This window comes from Musca domestica, unplaced genomic scaffold (assembly GCF_030504385.1).
Source record: "Musca domestica strain aabys unplaced genomic scaffold, Musca_domestica.polishedcontigs.V.1.1 33, whole genome shotgun sequence".
Taxonomy (NCBI): domain Eukaryota; kingdom Metazoa; phylum Arthropoda; class Insecta; order Diptera; family Muscidae; genus Musca; species Musca domestica.
In genome coordinates, this window is record NW_026712312.1 from 3,180,785 (window position 1) to 3,201,314 (window position 20,530).

The 20,530-nt window shown below is 35.2% G+C and overlaps 2 non-coding genes across 2 annotated transcripts; one reads left to right on the forward strand and one right to left on the reverse strand.

Moving 5' to 3' along the window:
• Positions 1-12,743: 12,743 nt before the first annotated feature.
• LOC131803814 (small nucleolar RNA U3) lies at positions 12,744-12,961 on the reverse strand. The gene has a single exon (XR_009342785.1). It is a non-coding gene; the product is annotated as a small nucleolar RNA U3 (small nucleolar RNA).
• A 4,533-nt stretch (positions 12,962-17,494) lies between these two features.
• On the forward strand, positions 17,495-17,712 carry LOC131803816 (small nucleolar RNA U3). The gene has a single exon (XR_009342787.1). It is a non-coding gene; the product is annotated as a small nucleolar RNA U3 (small nucleolar RNA).
• Positions 17,713-20,530: the final 2,818 nt, after the last annotated feature.

The window sequence follows — 20,530 nt, forward strand, 5'->3', positions numbered from 1 at the left end:
TTCAAAGTTAGTAATGAGTACTACAGCCTTTGACAAAAAATTTTGTATTCAGGTTCACGTCTTCGTATAGGCACCATATAACGGTACCTCTCTTTTTTCGGTATTTTGATGATATTAATGACATTATTCAAGGAAAATGTTTAAAATTTCGTATTTGAATGTTCTAATGGGTACTATTTTCGACGACATTTTTGTAAGTTTTTTAAGTTCCTTCCAAATGGCGAAGATTATTAAAAGTTCGGCCAGGCTGAACTTGGTTTTTTACTTGTTAGTACTCAAAATTCGAATTTATTCAGTTAAACCATTGAATAATGGTCCCACATCCAATTGTTCTATCCACAACTATTTTAACGTCTCTATACGTAAACCCTAGAAACCAACAGTGACCTCCACATCAAGTTTTAGAACTTCAGCTCTATCCCTTCACCCGATACCAAAATTAGTAACATTTAGTGCGCAAACAGCCTACATCCCTCCAACATAAGCACCAACAGTGATCCAAAATTAGTACCGTTATAGTACGAATTTGGAAAAGCGCCTCCAGATCCCAACACTAGATACCAAGAGAAACCTTAATATACAATTTCGAGACTCCAGGTCTATACATTCACTCTATACCGAAATTAGTAACATTCCGTACTTTTCGTGCAATAAAAGTACACATTTCCAAAACCACCTTCATTTCGTAGTTACCAACAGAGACCTCAATATCAAATTTCGGGATTCCCTTCACCTAATACCAAATTTAGTACCATTTAGTACTTTGTGAAAAATTGTTAGTATACATTCCCAAAACCACCTAAATCCCAGAAGCAAACAGAGGACTCAGAACTTCATCCTATACCCAATTGAGTGACACTTAGTACTTTCCTAGCTATTATAGTACATATATACAAAAACACCTCCATATCTTAACCGCAGATTTCCGAATTTAGTATTTTTCGTCCAAATATAGGACGAATTTCCGAACCACCGCCAAAACTCAAACACAGATACCATTAGAAATATTAATGTCAAATTTATGAATTTTATCTCCCTCCCTTCACCCAATGGCAAATTTAGTACCATTTAGAACTTTTCGAACAATTATAGTATTCATGTGCGAATTAATAGGCTAACAGAGCCCTCAATATAAAATTTGATGATTCCAGTCCTATCCCTTCACTCAATACCAAATTTAGTACTATTTAGTACTTTTAGTACAATTATAGCACATATTTCCAAAACCACCTCCATATCTTAATCGTAGACAGTAGCAGCGACATATATATCAAATTTCGGATTGTAGTATTTTTCGTACAAATGTAGAATGCATCCAACCCACCGACAAATCTCAAACACAAATACCATCAGTAATCTAAAAATTAAATTTCACAATTGTATCTCTATTCCTTCATCCAATACCAAATAAGTACTGAATGGTCCTTTTTGTACAATTATATGCAAATTTTTGAAACTACCTCCAATATCCAGGCTAAACATGAACATCAATCCTAACACCAAATTTGAGATTTCAAGCAATATCTGTTAACCCAATACTAAATTGTGCCGAATATAGTACTATTTAGTACTTTTTGTGCACTTGTAGTATACATTTCCAAAGCCACCTCTTTATCACAAACAAACCACCAACTGGGACCCCAAAACAAAATTCACTTTAAACCAAAGTGTTCCAAATGTGGTACCATTTAGTACAGTTCCCATATTTTTTACACATTTCCAAAGTCACCTTCATGTATCAAACTAACTTTCCAATCTTCATTATCATACCAAATATTCACACCCTATGGTACCATTTTAAAAGTTCAGCAAAATTTTAGAAAATCTCCTCCATTTCCATTTAAATTTCGAATTTCCAATAACTCTTTGGTACATCTATCCTGCACTCCATCAGTGACTCTCATTCCAAATTTCAGAATTCTAGCTCCATCGGTTCATCACAATTCCAATTTTTACCATATTTAGTACCATTTAGTAAACATAAGTACGAATTTCCAAAGCTTCTCACATACCCCAATCCGTCACACCCAAAGTAACCACAATCCCGAATTTTAGAATTCTACCCCTGTTGGTTCGCCCACATACAAATTGTACTTAATTTAGTACATTTAAGTTCTTATATCCCAAACCTACACCCCGACAGTAGTCTTATTTCCAATTATCTGGATACCACCTCTATTGGTTGACCCAAATCCAAATTGTACAAAATTTAGTCGTACAGTCCAAACATCTTTATTTTAAATTTCAGGATTTCAACTTTTCTTCTCCCAGAATTTAAATTGTACCAAACTTAGTACCATTTAGTACAAATTTCGAAAACTACCTACATTTCCAACTCCTAGAATGCAATAGTAATCTTATTTCTAAATTTCAGATTTCCAGCTCTATCAGTTCACCCAAATCGAAATTGTACAAAATTTAGTACCATTTAGTACTTTACGTACAAATTTTGAAAATTTCCTCCATATCTCAATCCTACACTCAGCCAGTAAAGTTAATTTAATTTTTAGGATTCCAGCTACATCTGCTCTTTCAAATTGTACGAAATTTTGTACCTTTTAGTACTGCTCGTATAGATAAGTCACACTTCCAAAGCTACCTTCCTACATCGACTCTACTCCTCAAACTTGATTCCCATTTCAAATTTCAGAGAGTTTTTAGCTCTAACCATTTACATTATACGAAATGGTACCAAATATATAGTACACTTTAGTAATTATAGTACTTACACTTATAGTACGAATTTCCAAAAACCCATACACTCCATCAGTGACCCACTTTCCGAATATAAGTTCTAGCTCTACTGCTTCCTCAGATACAATGGGTACCATATTTAGTACCTTTTAATAAGTTTTGTACCGATAAGGCTGGGTTTTTGGACCCCATCGGACCAAGAGTGACCTTCACCTCAATTCTTCCGGAAGCCATTGATACAGTTTGAAATAACATAGATTGAAAACTAAATTTTGAAAAATTACATTTTTCCCATTCTGTCTGCCATCCAACATGCAAAAGCAAAAGAAATTTCTACCTCCAACATAATTGTCCGGCTTTTTTTCACAATTAGGTTGTAGTGAAATTAATGCGTTTATAAGTTTTCAAAGATCCCGTTAAGACTTTACTTCTTGTTTTCACAGCATTTTTGCCTGGAAATAGTTTGCGGAAGTTTTTCTTGAGGGTGTTTTTTTGGTGCAGTTTTTATTGGCTTACTCTTTGCCGGGGTCCAATAATGGATGTTTGTTGGCCACTTGTGTCCGTGGCGGTAACCCACACCACCAATTGTCGATCTACAGGAGAGGAGAAAAAGAAGAACGATGTCATTTCGGTAGCAATATTGGAACTTGCAACTAAGATGCCCTGAGGGATTGCTGCTTTTTTGCATTTCATTTAAATGTTCCCGCTCTCCCTCTATCTCTCTCTCTCGTCTGCTCTGATGCTGTTTCAATCCACTTCTCCGGCTTCTTCTTCTTCTTCATCGTTCATTTTCAAGTATTTTTCAGTTGTAAGTATTTGATGAGTTGACTTAATTACTAAAGTTTCCACTTCCTATGGCCATCTTTGCCTCCAGCAGTGGCAGCAGCTGTCATTAAATTGTGTTAGCGCACACAGATCCTTCGACATGTTGTAGCAGCTTGAATGCTCGGGACAGCAATCTCCCTTGGCCGCTAAAGCCGAACATTTGAAAACGTTTCGCTGTAATGCTCGCCACATTAACTTTGCCAATATGCACAGAATTTTAAAAATGTTCGATGTTGCTATGCATAAAAAATCGGGGGAAAAAATCTATGCAAATTCAACAAAGTGGAAACGGAAGTTGTGCTAAGCTCAGATTTTTATATTGAAAAATTACAATACTGCAGAATAGGAAATTTTAAATATGAAATGTTAGGTTTAAGGCCATTTGTTTTAGGGAAAACTAGTAAAAAGCAGTAAGTTCGGCTGGGCCGAACTTTGAATATCCTCCACTATTTGCAACGAATTTGGAAATTTAAAAAAAAAATGAAATAAAATCCGTTAAAAATTCTGTTAAAATCCTCAAAATAAAATCGTCAAAATATCGGGAGATACCGTTATATGTGGGCTATACGAGAACGTGAACCTGCATAGACAATTTTCTATCACAGGCTGTATTACCCTTTTCGAACTCTAAATACGAAATTTGAAACCATTCCGGCGAATAATGTACCTAAAATCATCAAAATACCAAATATCGGGAGGTACCGTTGTATGGAGGCTATACGAAGACGTGGGCCTACATAGAGAATTTTCTGTCATGGGCTGTAGTATCCATTACAAACTCTAAATACCAAATTTGAAACAACTCCGGTGAATAATGTACCTAAAATCGTTAAAATACCGAATATCGGGAGGAACCGATATATGGGGGTTATACGAAGACGTGGACCTGAACGGACAATTTTCTGTCACAGGCTGTAGTATCTATTTCGAACTTCAAATACCAAATTTGAAACAACTCCAATGAATAATGTCGCTTAAATCATCAAAAATTCAAATTCACACAAATTGTAAAACTACCGAATATTGGGAAGTACAAATATATGGAGGCTATACGAAGACATGGCCCTACTTACGCAATTTTTTGCCATGGGCTGTAGTACCCATTACGAACTCTACATACGAAATTTGAAACAACTCTGGTGAATAATGTCCCTAAATTTATCAAAATACCGAATATGGAGAGGTACCGATATATGGGGGCTTTTCGAGAACGTGGACCTGCATAGACAATTTTTTGTCATAGACTTAAGTACCCATTACGAACTTTAAATACGAAATTTGAAACAACTCCGGTGAATAATGTCGCTAATATCGTCAAAATACCGAATATCGGGGAGAACTGTGTATGGGGGCTATATGATATCGTGGAATTACAGGGTGAGATAAAAAGCTGCAAGAAAGTCAAACGCCATAATTTTCATTTTTTTTTTCAATTTATTGAAAAAAAATGTCGGAAATAGCATCAAATTTTAGATTAAGTTTAGATTTTTTTGAATTGGTCACCTTTGGCACGAATTATGGCCTTCAAACGGCCAATGAAACCGTCACACGCTGCCCGAATGTTGCTCTGCGGTATTTTGGCCCATTCCCGGCGAAGCGCTTGCTTGATCGACACTTTGGTGTTTTTTAGTGCCAACCTTGCGGATTGGTATCTGGAGATTTTGGTGGTCATTGAGTGCGATGGTGCTGAGTCCTGTTGGAATGTCCAAGGTCTGCGGCCAAAATGTTTGCGTGCTCAAGGCTTTAATACACCCTCCAGAATATTTTTGAGATAATATTCGGCATTTATTCTGATGCCACGGTCGATTAGTACGAGCGGAGAGCGACCATCGGCTGTTATGGCGGACTAAACCATCACCTTGGGCGGCGCACTCTTTAGCTCTTTTGAGTCTATTTTCTTTCTGTTGCGGTGTAAGTTCTTACACTTTGGGAATTTCAATGGCTTAACCCCGAGCTCGTTTTTCAATTTTTTGCCGAATGAAATATTGCGATATGTTTATCTCACAAGCCATTTTTCGGCCGCTTCTTTATTTTTCAAACCATTTCTGTAAACAATATAATGAGCTGTCACTGGAATAATTTGAACAGTTGTCGGACGAGTGGCTTAGAAATGACTGTAGTCTGCAGTTTTTTCATCCCACCCTGTATATACTTTTTAGCTATGAAATTATTACTTCTATACGTTAAAAACGGAATGACAAACTTAGTATACCCTCCATACTATGTATGGTGGAGGGTATACAAATATTTGGCGTTTAAACGATTCTAATGTATTCAAAACATTTTGATTTAGGAATTTCTATGGAAAAACTTTCAATGCCATTTAAAAAGACCTATCTAAAATCCTTGTTTTTCTCAGGAAAACTAGACAACCAGGCATTTCGAATGGCATTTGCCAAAAATAATACCTCTCTAATAAACTGTCTGCTATTTGGCCAAATATATGCCCCCCCACACACAGTTCCCCCTTGGTCGCTCCCGCATTTGACAGCAATTATGAGTCAACAATTTTTAAATTGTGTCTTCGTGTTATTGGAATTATATTCTCAAAAATGTCACATTTATATTCCCCATACAATTTTATTGAGTCACACAAATACACGTACTCACAAACACATTCACACATTGATACAACCACATCCTGTGGAAGAACGACATCGCTCCCCATGTTACATGTCAAATTAGGCGAAAATTTCATTGTGATACCCAATTTTTGTTTACACCAATCGTCTCTGGTGGAAGGGCGTGTGTGTGTGTGTAGCTATGCGAGGGCTGGCAGAATGAGAGGGTGTCACATTTACACGAGAAACACTGTAAAAGGGATCAGACACACACCCACACACACAGCTCATTCGAATGTTGTATTCCTTCGTGTTCGATTTCATTTCATTTCTGTCGATTAAATTATCATTTGTCGTTTTTATTTTCGTTGTCATCAGCATCAGGGATATGCCAGAATATTTGGCTCCATACAAAATTTTCAAATTTATTTCGAAGTATTGAAACGAATTTAAGCGCCAACCAAGCAAATTAAAATTTCCAAAATCTGAATGGAAGTCAGCAGATATTTTTAGATCTCAGAAATTAAAGATAATTGTCTAACCAACTCTCGTGTTAGGTAATAGTGGGTAGGATAGTTGGCGAATGAAATATGATATGGGATTTACCAGACTTTGATGCGCAGTAGATTTTTATGGCTCTTAACTCCCAATGGATTTACAGGGTAAGATAAAAAATGCAACAAAGTCAAAAACCATACTTTTTACATTTTTTTCAAAATTTTATTGAATGAAAGTAAAAAAAATGTCCGAAACAGCACCCAATTTTAGAATAAGTTTAGATTTTTTCGAATTGGTCACCTTTGGCACGAATTATGACCTTCAAGCGGCCAATGAAACCGTCACACGCTGCCCGAACGTTGTTCTGCGGTATTTTGGCCCATTTCCGTGAAACGCTTGATCTACACTTTGGAATTTTTTAGTGCCAACCCTGGTTTTCAAAATACTCCAGACTCAATAGTCTAATGGATTAGTATCCGTAGATTTTGGTGGTCATTGTGTGCTGGAAATGAAGCGAGGAACCACATTTTATAACCATTCTTGGGTGGCGCGTGCTGAGTGCGATGGTGCTGAGTCCTTTTTGGAATGTCCAAGGTCTGCGGCCAAAATGTTTGAGTGCCCAAGGCTTTAATACACCCTCCACAATATTTTCGCTGTAATATTCGGCATTTATGCTGATGCCACGGTCGATTAATATGAGCGGGGAGCGACCATCGGCTGTTATGGCGGCCCACACCATCACCATGGCCGGCGCTTGAGTTCTGGTGGCCAACCGAAGGTGCACATTTTCAGCTGACCTCTTTGGCAAGTAAACACGACTTAGTTCTGGTGGCCAACCGAAGGTGCACATTTTCAGCTGACCTCTTTGGCAAGTAAACACAATCATTTTGTTTCTTTTACGAACTGCTGGACAACGAATGTTTTCTCATCGGAGAAAACCAAATTCGGCAGTTCACCACTTTCGGCCAAGCGAAGCAACTCTTTAGCTCTTATGAGTCTATTTTCTTTCTGTTGCGGTGCACTTTTTGGAATTTCAATGGCTTTACCCCGACCGAGCTCATTTTTCAATATTTGCCTAATGGAATATTGCGATATGTTCAGCTTACGATCCATTTTTCGGCCACTGCGACGCGGGTTTCGATCAAGTCGCTTCTTTACTTTTCCAACCATTTCATCTGATGTTTCTGTTTTCTTACGCCCACTTCCTTGACGTCGGGCTACGCTGCAAGTATCACGGTAACGAGCGATGGCACGATACACAATAGATTTATTCACATTTAAATGCAGGAGTGCTCTAACGATAGTCACTTGTGGTTTTCCAGCCAAATTTAAAGAAATCGCACTATCACGCTTGAATTCCATCACGAAGAACTTTTTTTCTGGAAAATTCTCACCAAAATGCTGTTTTACGCTTGTAAACAATATAATGAGCTGTCAGTGGAATAATTTTAACTGATGTCGGACTAGTGGCTTTGAAATGAAATTATAGCTTTCTGAAGTTAGTTGCAGTTTTTTCATCTCACCCTGTAGATTGTGTAACAATTTTCGGCATGGGTCCTTATTTGAGGATTTTCTGCATTTTCAAAGTTATGTCCTCAGGGTTGATGTATGAATGATTAGGTCTCATCGAACTCAAACCTCGTTGTCGTACCTTAATTTCATGTACCATAGGATCCAAAAAAGCCCTTTATCTGGTTATTCAAATAGGTGGTAGTTGGAAATATTGCAAAATTTAGACGAACAATTTGTATTGTATCTAGGATGGTTGGTATTGGAAATGAGATATATCGGTCCACGTTTTGGTATAGTCTCCATATAACGGTACCTCCCGATATTCGGTATTTTGAGAATTTTTGCCACACTTTTTCACGAATTTTTCTTAAAATTTGGTATTTGTTGGTCATAATGGGATCTAGCTCCGGTAGCCCCCATATAACGGTGCCTCTCGATATTCGGTATTATGATGGTTTTTACCACATTTTTTTCACAGATTTGTCAGAAAATTGGTATTTTTAGGTCATAATGGGTTCGGTGGCGAAAGATTGCATGTATAGGTCCACGATTTTGTATAGACTCCATATAACGGTGCCTCCCGATATTTGGTATAGGTCCACGTTTTTGTATAGTCCTATATAGCGGTATTTCCCGATATTCGGTATTTTGATATTTTGGCACATTTGCCCATGAATATGTCTAAAAATTGGTATTTGTGGGTCATAATGGGTTAATATTGCCTTTACCCTAAGGTGGAGGGTATTAATGTTTTTTACTTGTTTTTCTTTTTTCAAAATCTGTAAGTAGCTTATAACAACAATATCCAAAATTTTGCCAAAAAAAAGAACCAAAACACAGTTGATATGGAAACGAATTTGACCTCCCTACCATTTTGCCGTTGATGCTATTTCATTTCGGCTGTCTGCCTTCGCAACCAGCCTGCTGCCACTTTGTCTGGCACACCAATTTAAGCTTATCAACTCAATTGTGGTTTTAGCACATGAAAGCTCATCTGCTCATCTAGAGGATGGAATGGATGAAATTGGGTAGATGAGTAACGGGTTCTACATACCCATGGCAGGGAGAATTTCCGTTTTAAATTGAATACCAATACAGGGTAGATATTTTGTTTCCAACCATGTAATTGAGGAAGTGTGTGAGTGAGAGAGGGAGAGAGAAGTGTACTCACATCAACAACAAGTTGGTAACTGCAATCTCCAGCATATGTGTCCATATTTTATTGGGGTCATTGGTTCAGACCAGATGTGTGTGTGTACGTCTGTGTGCAATTTTAATGAAATTTAATTTCCCTACCACATTTTGATAAATTGTCAGATTTATTATTATTAAAATTGGATAGGTTTGAAATCAACTCAACACATCTGCTGCTGTCGACTCGGTATAACCAACCAAATGAACCATAATTGTGTGTGTGTGCGTAGTATAGGCATAATACATATGTACATACATATGTATGTACCTGCACCTGTGTTCCGAATGTGGTAATTGTAATTATCCACAATAGCTGTATTAAATGTTTATGAACTGTTTTGTAAAATAATCGCTTAAATGGATGTATGCATATTTTCCGGTGGAAATGCGATTAATATTCAATTAATAATCTACCATTAATAAAAATGGTCGGGAGGAATAATAGTTGTAATTTTTATTAATTTCTAGGTTAAATATGAACTGTATTTAACACCGATTATTTATGATTTTGATCAGCAACATGGCTTGAGATTGATTGAAAATTCGAAGGAAATTAGTCAAATTTACATGAAATAGTAAAATATAAACCCTGATACCGAATGTTGCCAGTTAATAAAACGTTCAGGTGTGAGGCTACTGTAAAAAATATTCCCAATATTATGTGACTGTAATCCCTAGCTATCCTTGGACTGTTTTCAGGACCTAATGACTTAGCCATATAAAACTTTTCGATTACCTACATTTTTATTAAAAAAAAATAAAAAACAGCCTCTATACCCTCCACCATTTGGAAGGAACTTGAAAAATATCAACAAAAAATCCGAAAAACTACCACTTTAATGGACCTGTATACGATTTTTTGCCATAGGTTGTAGTACGCATTAAGAACTTCAAATACGAAATTTGAAACGATTCTGGTGAATAATGTTGCTGAAATCATGAAAATACCGAATATCGGGAGTTACCGATATGTGGGGGCCATACGAAAAAGTGAACCGACATGACCCATTTACGAACTTAACCTGCCTACTGGTAAACTATGTATGTGTGCAAAATTTTTGCCTTCTATCTTAATTCGTTCGGAAGATAGCGTGATTATAACAGACGGGCATCGCTAGATCGTCATAGAATTTTACGCTGATCCAGAATATTTCGAGGAGTTGCAAACGGAATGACAAAGTTAAGATTACCTCCATAGGATGGTGGAGGGTATAAAAACAAGTAAAATAGTATTAGTCGGTTTTGCCGACAGATGTATCTGGTGGTTATGATTGAGTTATGTTTATTCAAACTGTTGACCCTTTATGGAGGAGGGTCCGAAGCAGTTGTCCGATATTTACCAATTCGAATCTGACCTAAAACTTATATAAATACTACAACGTGCCAGTTCTATACGTGCTATACTTTATCTGAAATATATGAATATTTTTGAAGGCAAAAGGTATAGCGGATATTGCTATTGCGTTAGCAACAATATTTGGATGAGCGAAAATTGAAGAGAGTCGGATGCTTATTTCTCTTTCTTTGAGCGTGCGGGGAGGTACCAGAAGAAATGGTCCGATCTCTACCATCTTTATAACTGATCTTGTCTTGATAGAAATATTGAGATTTGCCAAGTCTAAATGGAATCGGATGTTAATTTCGCGTTTTATGACTTTCATGGATTTTCAAAATTTTGACCCTTTGTGGGGGAGGTAACAGAAGAAGTGGACGGATATATCTCAATTTCACACCAGACCTTCGGTTAATAAAAAATATTGTTATGTGTGTAATTTGAAAAGAATCGGATGCTTATTATTTTTTGATCGTTTTGGTTATTCAAAATTTTGAACCTATTGTGGGGGAGGTACCAGAAGAAATGGTCCGATATCCACTATCTTTATACCAAATCTTGTGTTTATGAAAATATTGAGATGTGCTTCATGAATATTCAAAATTGACTCTTTGTGGGGGAGGTACCAGAAGGAGTGGACCGATATATTTCATCTTCACACCAATCTTTATATCTTGTGTTGACAGAAATATTGAGATGTGCCATGTCTAAATGGAATCGGATGTTAATTTCGGGTTTTATGAGCTTCGTGATTATTCAAGATTTTGACCTTTTGTGGAGGAGGTACCAGAAGGAGTGGACCGGTATATTCCATCTTTCCATCAAAATTTGGATCAATAAGGATATTGTGATGTGTGTAATTAGAAAACAAACTTATATCGCATTTTATAAGAGTTATAATTATTCAAAATGTTGACTTTTTGTGGGGGAGGTACCAGAAGGAGTGGACCGACGTTGTCCATTTTCGCACTCAATCTAAGTTAACATTACAATGTACCAAGTTTGGATTAAATCGGATACTCCCTTCGAGAAACAGACAGACGGGTGTTCGTACATCGCAAAATCGACTCCAATTACTTTGAAACGGATTTGATCCAAGGAGACCTAGGATCTTAAACCATTATTTCGATGAGGCACGTTTTGGCTGTATCAAATGATTTATACCCTCTCTAGGCATATGGTAGGGGTATAAAAACACTCAAATACGGGCCGCGACTGTGCGACCTCAAAATTAGTGGTGATTTAATAAAACTAAGGGAACTAAATGTTCTAAAAGTCCACTTTTGTTTTCGAAAACGTAAATGTTTTTTCTAAGAACTACGCCTTGGGAAACTTGGGTATACGCCCTAGTTTCCGGTGAATACTGTCGCAAAAAATTCAAAATAGGGAGGTACCGTTATTTGAGGTCTATACGAAGACCTGAACCTGCATAGGTAATTTCTGTGACAGGCTGTAGAACCCGTTATGAACTGCTCATTTTTAAATTTTTGAAGATATTCGACCTTCGATTTCTAGCAATCCATGCTTTTTAGGTCTTCGGTAATATTGCTGGCAAATACCCGGGAGTAAAATATTCATACTTTTCCATTTGTTTCTAAGATTTCGCAAATGAATGCATTACACCAAATGTTGCCTCCTTTAATTTTGGTGAACAAAATCTCATAACGTAACTTAACGGCCACTTCATGTTCATGACATGGTAGAAGAATACAGGTAGTCGCATCGACACAGCTGCTGGGACAATGAACTGTCAAACCGATTTTGGAATTGAAAATGTTGAATGAAAAATTATTGAAATTTGTAAAAATTGTTCAAAATTGCGTATTATAACAAACTCCGAATTGCGTCGTATAGGAAAACATTTAAAAATTACTTATTTTTGATAAAACATTTTAAAATTTTTGACATATCAACGTTCCCAAGCGTTGATGCATCTACCTATATTCTTCTACCATGAAATTTGCCAATTGCACAGGAGGTTACAAACATCGTGATATTTTCAAGATCCTCAGCAAAATCATGAAAATTATTTTAAATTGGTATTATATTAATGGGAACTTCTAATTGGAAATTTCAAAACTATTTCTGTTTTATTTAATTTCAAATTGATTAAATTAAAAAGAACAACCACTCAGAAGTCGTTCTATCCGTTTGAATCGAGCGATCATCGAAGAAACAATGCCATCGATGGAATTCCGAAGATATCCCAAAAGAATGGCAAAGTTCAAAACCTCACGCTACAGATAGAACGATGTACCTCCTCATCGCAGGTTGATGGTTTTCCATTTTGCAATGAAAGTAATTGAAGACTGACTACAGAAATGATCCTGTGAAGTATAGTCTTAATTTTTCAACGCCAACGGTGAATGTTATTAGTATTGGAGAATATAAAGTGAATGAGAATTTTTTAAGAGTAACGAAAAATGTGAACGTGCTCATAAATCACTAAAATCAACCAAATGTGAGGCAATGTGCTGCGATAATGGCTTAGGTAGAGAAATTATATTGCTTGAGGTATGTTGTAGTTGTTGTATTGTGGATTTCTATAAATAACCCCAAGCAAGACTACCTACCTACCTAATTGTTGATATGTTATTGTTGTTGCAGACAAACTCATTGATAATAGGCGACGAGTGTTTTAGGTTCATAGTACATACATACATAAGCGTGTATACATTGCTGATTTTCTCAAAATGTGAGGCCTTTAGTGAAATATTTAAAAACAAGATCCGAACACATTCGACACCGCATAATTGAAACAAAAAAGAATGAAAAGGCAAATTTGTGTGAATTACCACTTAGTTTGAAATATTGATTTATATAAACAAATTTTAATTAAATATGACAATGCAAATTAAATCTGCCGTCTGTTTAGGCTACATAATAGGAAGCTCGATTTAACTATTAACGATTATGAGGTCTATTGCAGTTCTTAGAAATTGTTGATGGCAAGAATATTGCAGTAAGCTGGAGTCGATTGTACGAGAAATATCATCAACATTTGTATTACATATATACTAAGTAGTTTTATTCACTACACCGTTTTCAAGAATAAACAGAAGCCTTTAAGGTAATCGAAGGCATTTTTTTTGAAAAAAGATAAGCATGAACTAATCTTTTGTACCCTACACCACATAGCGGTAAGGTTATTATGTGTTTGGGCATTTGTTTGTAACATGGAAAGGGAAGCGAGATGGAGGATCTGCATATAATCACTTTCTGAGTCGATTTATGCATTTATTATCCGATTGAGATGAAATTTTGCAAATAATATTTGTTTGGCCGATGGACGAACCCTATTGAAATTGGTGAGAAACGGTTAAAATTTTGATATAGCTTCCATATACATCCCAAACCGATATCGGGTTAATTGTGCATCAAATGGCCAATATCAGTCCAAATTAGAATTTTTGCACATCGGACCAAATTCAGTCTAGAAGCGAGCACTTCAAATTTGGTGAACATCGGTTCAGATATAGCTATTGCTCTCATATATATGTTTCATCTGATTTGGGATTAACAGTCCCCTCACAAGTGTAATATGCACTCCAAAACAATAATCTTTGGTACCAGATATCAGATACAGCTCATAAATAAGTTTTGCAAAATTTATCAAGATCGGTTCAGATTAAGATATAAATATAAATATTTATCCGATTCCAGATTTTTTGTGCACCAAATGGCTAATATCAACCCAAATGTACTGAATTTTGGCACCTCCGAAGGAATTCAGTTTAAAAGCAAGTGCTTCTAATTTTGGTGAAGATCTGTTCAGATATAGCTATAGTTGGCATGATCTTCTTTACGTAAATTCCCAATTTAAACTATTTTGTTGCGTGAGCTACGCATAGTGGTGTAGGGTATCATATACTCGCTCGACTTTTGACCTTTCCTTACTGGCTCTATTTTAATCCTTAAATTGTAGGTTTTAGGTCAATTATAAAATCGACACAGTGGCTGAACATTGTCTTCATGAGTTCACATTTTTCTATAGCCCCACAGGTTTTACTTCTTCGCTACATCCGATTTCATTGACATTATAACAGATCTTGTGTTGACGGAAATATTGACGCAGTCTTTGGGTCAATAAAAATATTGCGAATTGTGTAATTTGTAGACAATCGGACTCTTATATCACAATTTATAAGAGTTATAATTGAAAATGTAGACCCTTTTGATAGAGTGAAACGATATTGTCCATTTTGGACCTGACATAGCACTGATGCAAATATTAGGATTTGCAAAGTTGAAACAAAATCGTGATGAAACGCGCTTTGGCTGTATCAAATGATATATACCCTCTGCAGCCATATGACTGAGGGTAAAAAAATAGCTAAATAAACTTTCGAAAAGTTTATTTATACTTTGAAACCGAGTAACAAAATGCAGGGTATATGATATGATTGATATATAAATAAAAATATTCGACAAATTTTGAATTTTGAGTTTATATGTGATTTGTTAGAACTTTAGATGGCATTTCTTATCGTAATGGAAAAATTTTAAAATTTTGCCAGAATATTTATGTGTCCTTAACACTTTTGGAAATGGTGTAGGTGATTATAGTTTTAACCCAACAAACATTATAAGAAGCCATTTTATACCGTTTCTCAGTTTCATGAAATATTTGGACAATTTTAGGACTAATTTGTGATTTAAAGTTTTCTAAGAAAAAAAAAAAAAAAATAGTAAAAAAGCTTTGAATACCCTCCACCATTTGGTACAAATTTGGCAATTTTCAAAAAAAATAAAATACGTTAGAAATTCTGTTAAAATGTTAAAAATACCGAATGTAGCCGTATATTAGGGTCTATACGACGACGTGGACCCGCATAGGTAACTTTTGTCACAAGCTATTACAATATTCAAATGCGAAACTTGAAAAAAAACATTTGTTATAATGTAGCAAAAATCATCAAAATACCCTATATAGGGAGGTACCATGGGGGCTTTAAAATGTGGACCTGCACAGACAATTTTCTGGCATAGGTTGTAGTATCTATTACGAACTTCAAATGCGAAATTTGAAACAATTCCAATAAATAATGTCGTTAAAATCATTAAAATATTGAATCTCGGGGGTACCGTTATATGGGGGCTATTCGATGGCGTGGACCTGCACAAGCAATTTTTTGTCATAGGCTGTAGTATCCATTACGATCTCCAAATGCGAAATTTGAAACAATTCCAATAAATAATGTCGCTAAAATAATTAAAATGCCGAATATCGGGGGTACCGTTATACGGGGGCTATACTATATAAAACGTGGACCTGCACAGAAAATTTTCTGTCATAGGCTGTAGTATCCATTACGAACTTCAAATACCAAATTTGAAACAGTTCCGGTGAATTATGTCGCTAAAATCAGCAAAATACCGCATATCGGGAGGAACCGTTATATGGGGGCTATACAAAGACGTGGACCTCCATGACCCATTTTCAATACCAAATTCCTGCAGACATAATACACATTCGAGTAAAATTTTATCAACCTACTTTATTTCGTTCGAAAGCTAGAGTTATTTCCACAGACGGACGGAAATTGCTAAATCGACATAGAATTTTATGCTGATCAAGAATTTATATATACCTCTATACTATGTTGGAGGGTATAAAAAATCACTACGTTTTATGATCTGTAGACTTACGTCTGCATTCATAGATTCAGACAACTGAAATCGATCTTTCCTTTTATGTGTGGCCTACCCTAAAGAGAACCTATATGATCAGTTCCTATTCGCCTAATAAAAACATAAATGTTAAATTAAACTTAAATCTGTTATTGGTAGTTCAAAACCTTCAATATTTCTAAAGTCGAGCTCCACCCTTATATGTCGACTTTTTGTTCAATTCTGGCTTAAAATAAACGAGGATATCCTGCTAAGCTTACATAGATTTTTTATATAAGCACATGCCCATGGTGGTCTAAGTGCTGTTATTTTTCTACTCTACTGATCTGATGGCTTCACTTTAACTTTAAATTTTCATTTTAGTTTTAGAAATCGCTTTCGGAATCGTTTTTCCCTCTTCAGTGAAATGTTTTGGGACGACTATATTGTTTGCTGGGAATGAACCATTAATTTTTCGATTGGGCATTTAAATGAAAATTAGTTGTCCCATACAGTAAGCATTAAAATGTAGTGCATACATACAATTTGAAAGTCAGAAAAAAATAAGTTTTAATTTTTACTTCTCAAAATAGTTTGTAAAGTCCCAATTAATAATTGAATTTCAAATGCCCTAATTTGGGTATTTTAGTTTAATCGTCAAAGACTAAAATCTTAATCTGATTCTATATTTTTCTATCTTGTTTATCAATATTTAAATTTATCAATATTTACTTGATAGAAAATATATAGTTTTTTCTCTTAGATGCTAAAATACGCACAGACGTCTACAAACTGACATACGTTTGTACATATGAAATAAATATAAGCTAAGGCAAAAAATCGAGCATGTTCACATCGAAAAAGGTTGTACATAAAACTAGTTTTTATATTTATTTACCAATGTTTGACGCTCATGGTACAAATAACATGTTTGCCTATCACACATATGAGATCATTCGATCGCTCATGGTAACAACATTTGGGCGCCAGCATGCCTAGTATTAGAGTCGTGTGACCACATACCATACATTTACTAAGAATAACAAAAACAAAAATACACACTCATTGTGTTAATTACCCCTCAGGTAGCTGAAAATAGATTTTTAGTCGTGAGTGCTGAACAAATGCCTTTTCTACACAAAATATTCCCAATTTTGTCGTTTCATGTTTAAAAAGAAGAAATCTCTGTTTTGACGCAATCATTATAATTCTTATTCACTTTGAATTGTCAGATACTAATAATGTTCACTTTTGGCGTTGAATAGTTAAGACTATACTTCACAGGATCATTTCTGTAGTCAGTCTTCGATTACTTTCATTGCAAAATGGAAAACCATCAACCTGCGATGAGGAGGTACATCGTTCTATCTGTAGCGTGAGGTTTTGAACTTTGCCATTCTTTTGGGATTTCTTCGGAGCTCCATCGGTGGCATTGTTTCTTCGATGATCGCTCGATTCAAACGGATAGAACGACTTCTGAGTGGTTGTTCTCTTTAATTTAATAAATTTGAAATAAGGGATAATGGTCGTTATACGAATTTAGATTTTTGTGTTCAATAAAAAATCGGCCTTTTCATTCTTTTGATTTTGACTAATTAGCAAGGTTGTCAGCTGTGGTGATTTCTTGCCAAACGTGTCGATTTTCAATGCCAATGTAGATAGTTTCGGATTGTAGATAGTTACACGTATTTTTATACCCTTCGTCATACATAGTATGAAGGGTATATTAAGTTCGTCATTCCGTTTGTAACTCATCAAAATAATAATTTTTGTCATAACAAAGTATATATTATTGATCAGCGTAAAACTCTAAGACGATTTTGCCCTGTCCCTCCGTCTGTTGTAATCACGCTAGAGTTAAAACGAGTAAAGATGGGAAGCTAAAAATTTACACAGATCTTTCTAAGAAAAATGTCTATATAGGTCCACGATATCACATAGCCCACATACAACGGTTCCCCCGACATTCGATATTTTATCGATTTTAGGAACTTTTCCACCGGAGTTTTGTCTAATTTCGTATTTAGAATTCGTAATGGGTACTACAGCATATGCCTTAAAATTCCGCATGCAGGCCCAGGTCTTCTTATAGCCCCCATATAACGGTACCTCCCTAAATTCGGTATTTTCATGTGTTTTCACATTACTCACCAATTTTTTTTTCAAGTTTCGTATTTGAATATTGTAATCGCCTATAACAAAACTTGCGTATGCAGGTCCACGTCTTCGTATAGACCTCAATAGAACGGTAACTCAATATATTCAGTATTTTTATGATTTTTAACAATATTTTTCCACGTTTTATTTTTAATTTTCAAATTCTTTTCAAATGGTGGAGGGTATACAAAATTAATAGAGATCTTACTGCTTTTTTACTTGTTGTTACTAAAAACCTTTTTTTTTTATTAATTTTTAACTTTTTTCCAATTCGCTGCTAATTTTCTTATAATTTCACTGACAGTCTGGGCTATGAAAAATTCCAAGTGAGCATGGGTATACTTGTTTGTAGATCAAAACCCCAAAGAAGTTTCGGATTCTTTGGCCAAACGTAGTCAGGGCCTTCGTATTCTTTTGACTCCATGCAAAGGGACTTTGAGATATATTTCGCATAATTTATGATAGAGCTTAAAAAATCGATAGAGATCTTTGTATAACACCAAGAAAATTTGAAAAGATAATGAGTAATATCGGTTTACTTTTTGCTATATCTAAGTATAACTCCGATTTTGGGTATTTTTGATTGCTTTGACCATATTTCCATTTAATTTCGCCAAATTCTGTCACATGTAGAAACTTTATTTACGAAAAAATATCAATATAGGCCCACGTTGTGGTGCAGCCTTTATATAAAGATACCCCTTGATTTTATTTATTATAAGGGTCTTGACCATATTTTCTAATCGAGTGTTTAAGTGTTTTTATCCGCAATATTGCCAAAGACATCATATACCTAAAATAAACGGATTCCAAGGAATTCTAATCCGAAAATTTAACAAAAAATGTCGAAGAGGTGGGAACTTTTCCCCTGTATTCACGTTATTTTGCAATGCAAACTTTCAAAACGCCAAAACATGTGTCTTCTATTTTCAGCTCTACTTTAATAGTCTCCTGGATTTTCTCTGTAATTGTTGAATAAATTGAAATTTGTCCCACGAACATTGGTCAGACTAGAGGCATTCCTAAAAAATACTATTCTTAAACCATATATTAGAGGCAATATATATATTTTTTTAATTTTTATTTATTTTTCTATTTTTAATATTTCCTTAAAATTCCCATTTTTGCCCTGGGAAAATAGTGGTAATTTGTAAACATTATCATTTTTTTAATATCCTTGAAAAATGAAACATCTTTGGGAAAACTTTTCTTTTAATATTTCAAATTTATCTTCATTCTCAATGTGTGCGTGTATGTTGAACATATTCTCCATGAAACTGTCGCTGATATCTCAAACAGTAAAAGAACGCTTGGAAAGCCAGCCAAGCAGCCATTCATTCGTAAGTTTAAAAGATTCAAATTGTAGCTAATATTTGTTCATCGGTTGCTATTTAATATTCCCAAATGAGTAATAGCCGCAGAAAAATTTCTTTGGTGTTTAATTTTAAGTTTTGGTGGTGCGTACATACATACGTACATAGTCATGTTGCATATGGGCTGGGTATTTAACTAAGGCAAATTGCTGCATAGTAGAATGGAATTGAAAATAAGCTAATAACTGATTGAAATCCCATTTACAGAGGTTTGGAACGAAAAACAAAATTCCAAAATAATACATGGCGTCTTTTAAGAAATGCTAACATTTATATAAAGGTTTTTCCAGATTTTACATTTCATAAGGATCTTGGCTACATTTTCCAAAGGAAGGCAGACCAAATCGGCCTTTACATGAGGATTACAGAAAAATATGTATCAATCTGGGACAGTGAATCTTGAAGTAAATTCGGAAAGTAACGATAAATCATAAGGCCCTCATGATTGGCTTAATATAAAGCGGATATATGATGTCTATATTAATAAAGAATAAAGTAATTGACTAACCGCCTGGGAGTTGGAATCCTGAATTTTAGGAATAATATATCTATTGCACTTTAGAACTAAGAAATGTAGGTACTTTTGGAAAATCGAACTTATGTGTACTCAATGGTATTAAATTTGGTACAATTTTGATATAGACGAACCGATAGAGCTGGAATTCTGAAATGTATAATTTAGATTAATATTGCATTCTAGGACTCAGGAATGTAGGTAGTTTTGGGAATTCGTTCATATGTGTAATAAATTGTACTAAATTTGGTACAATTTA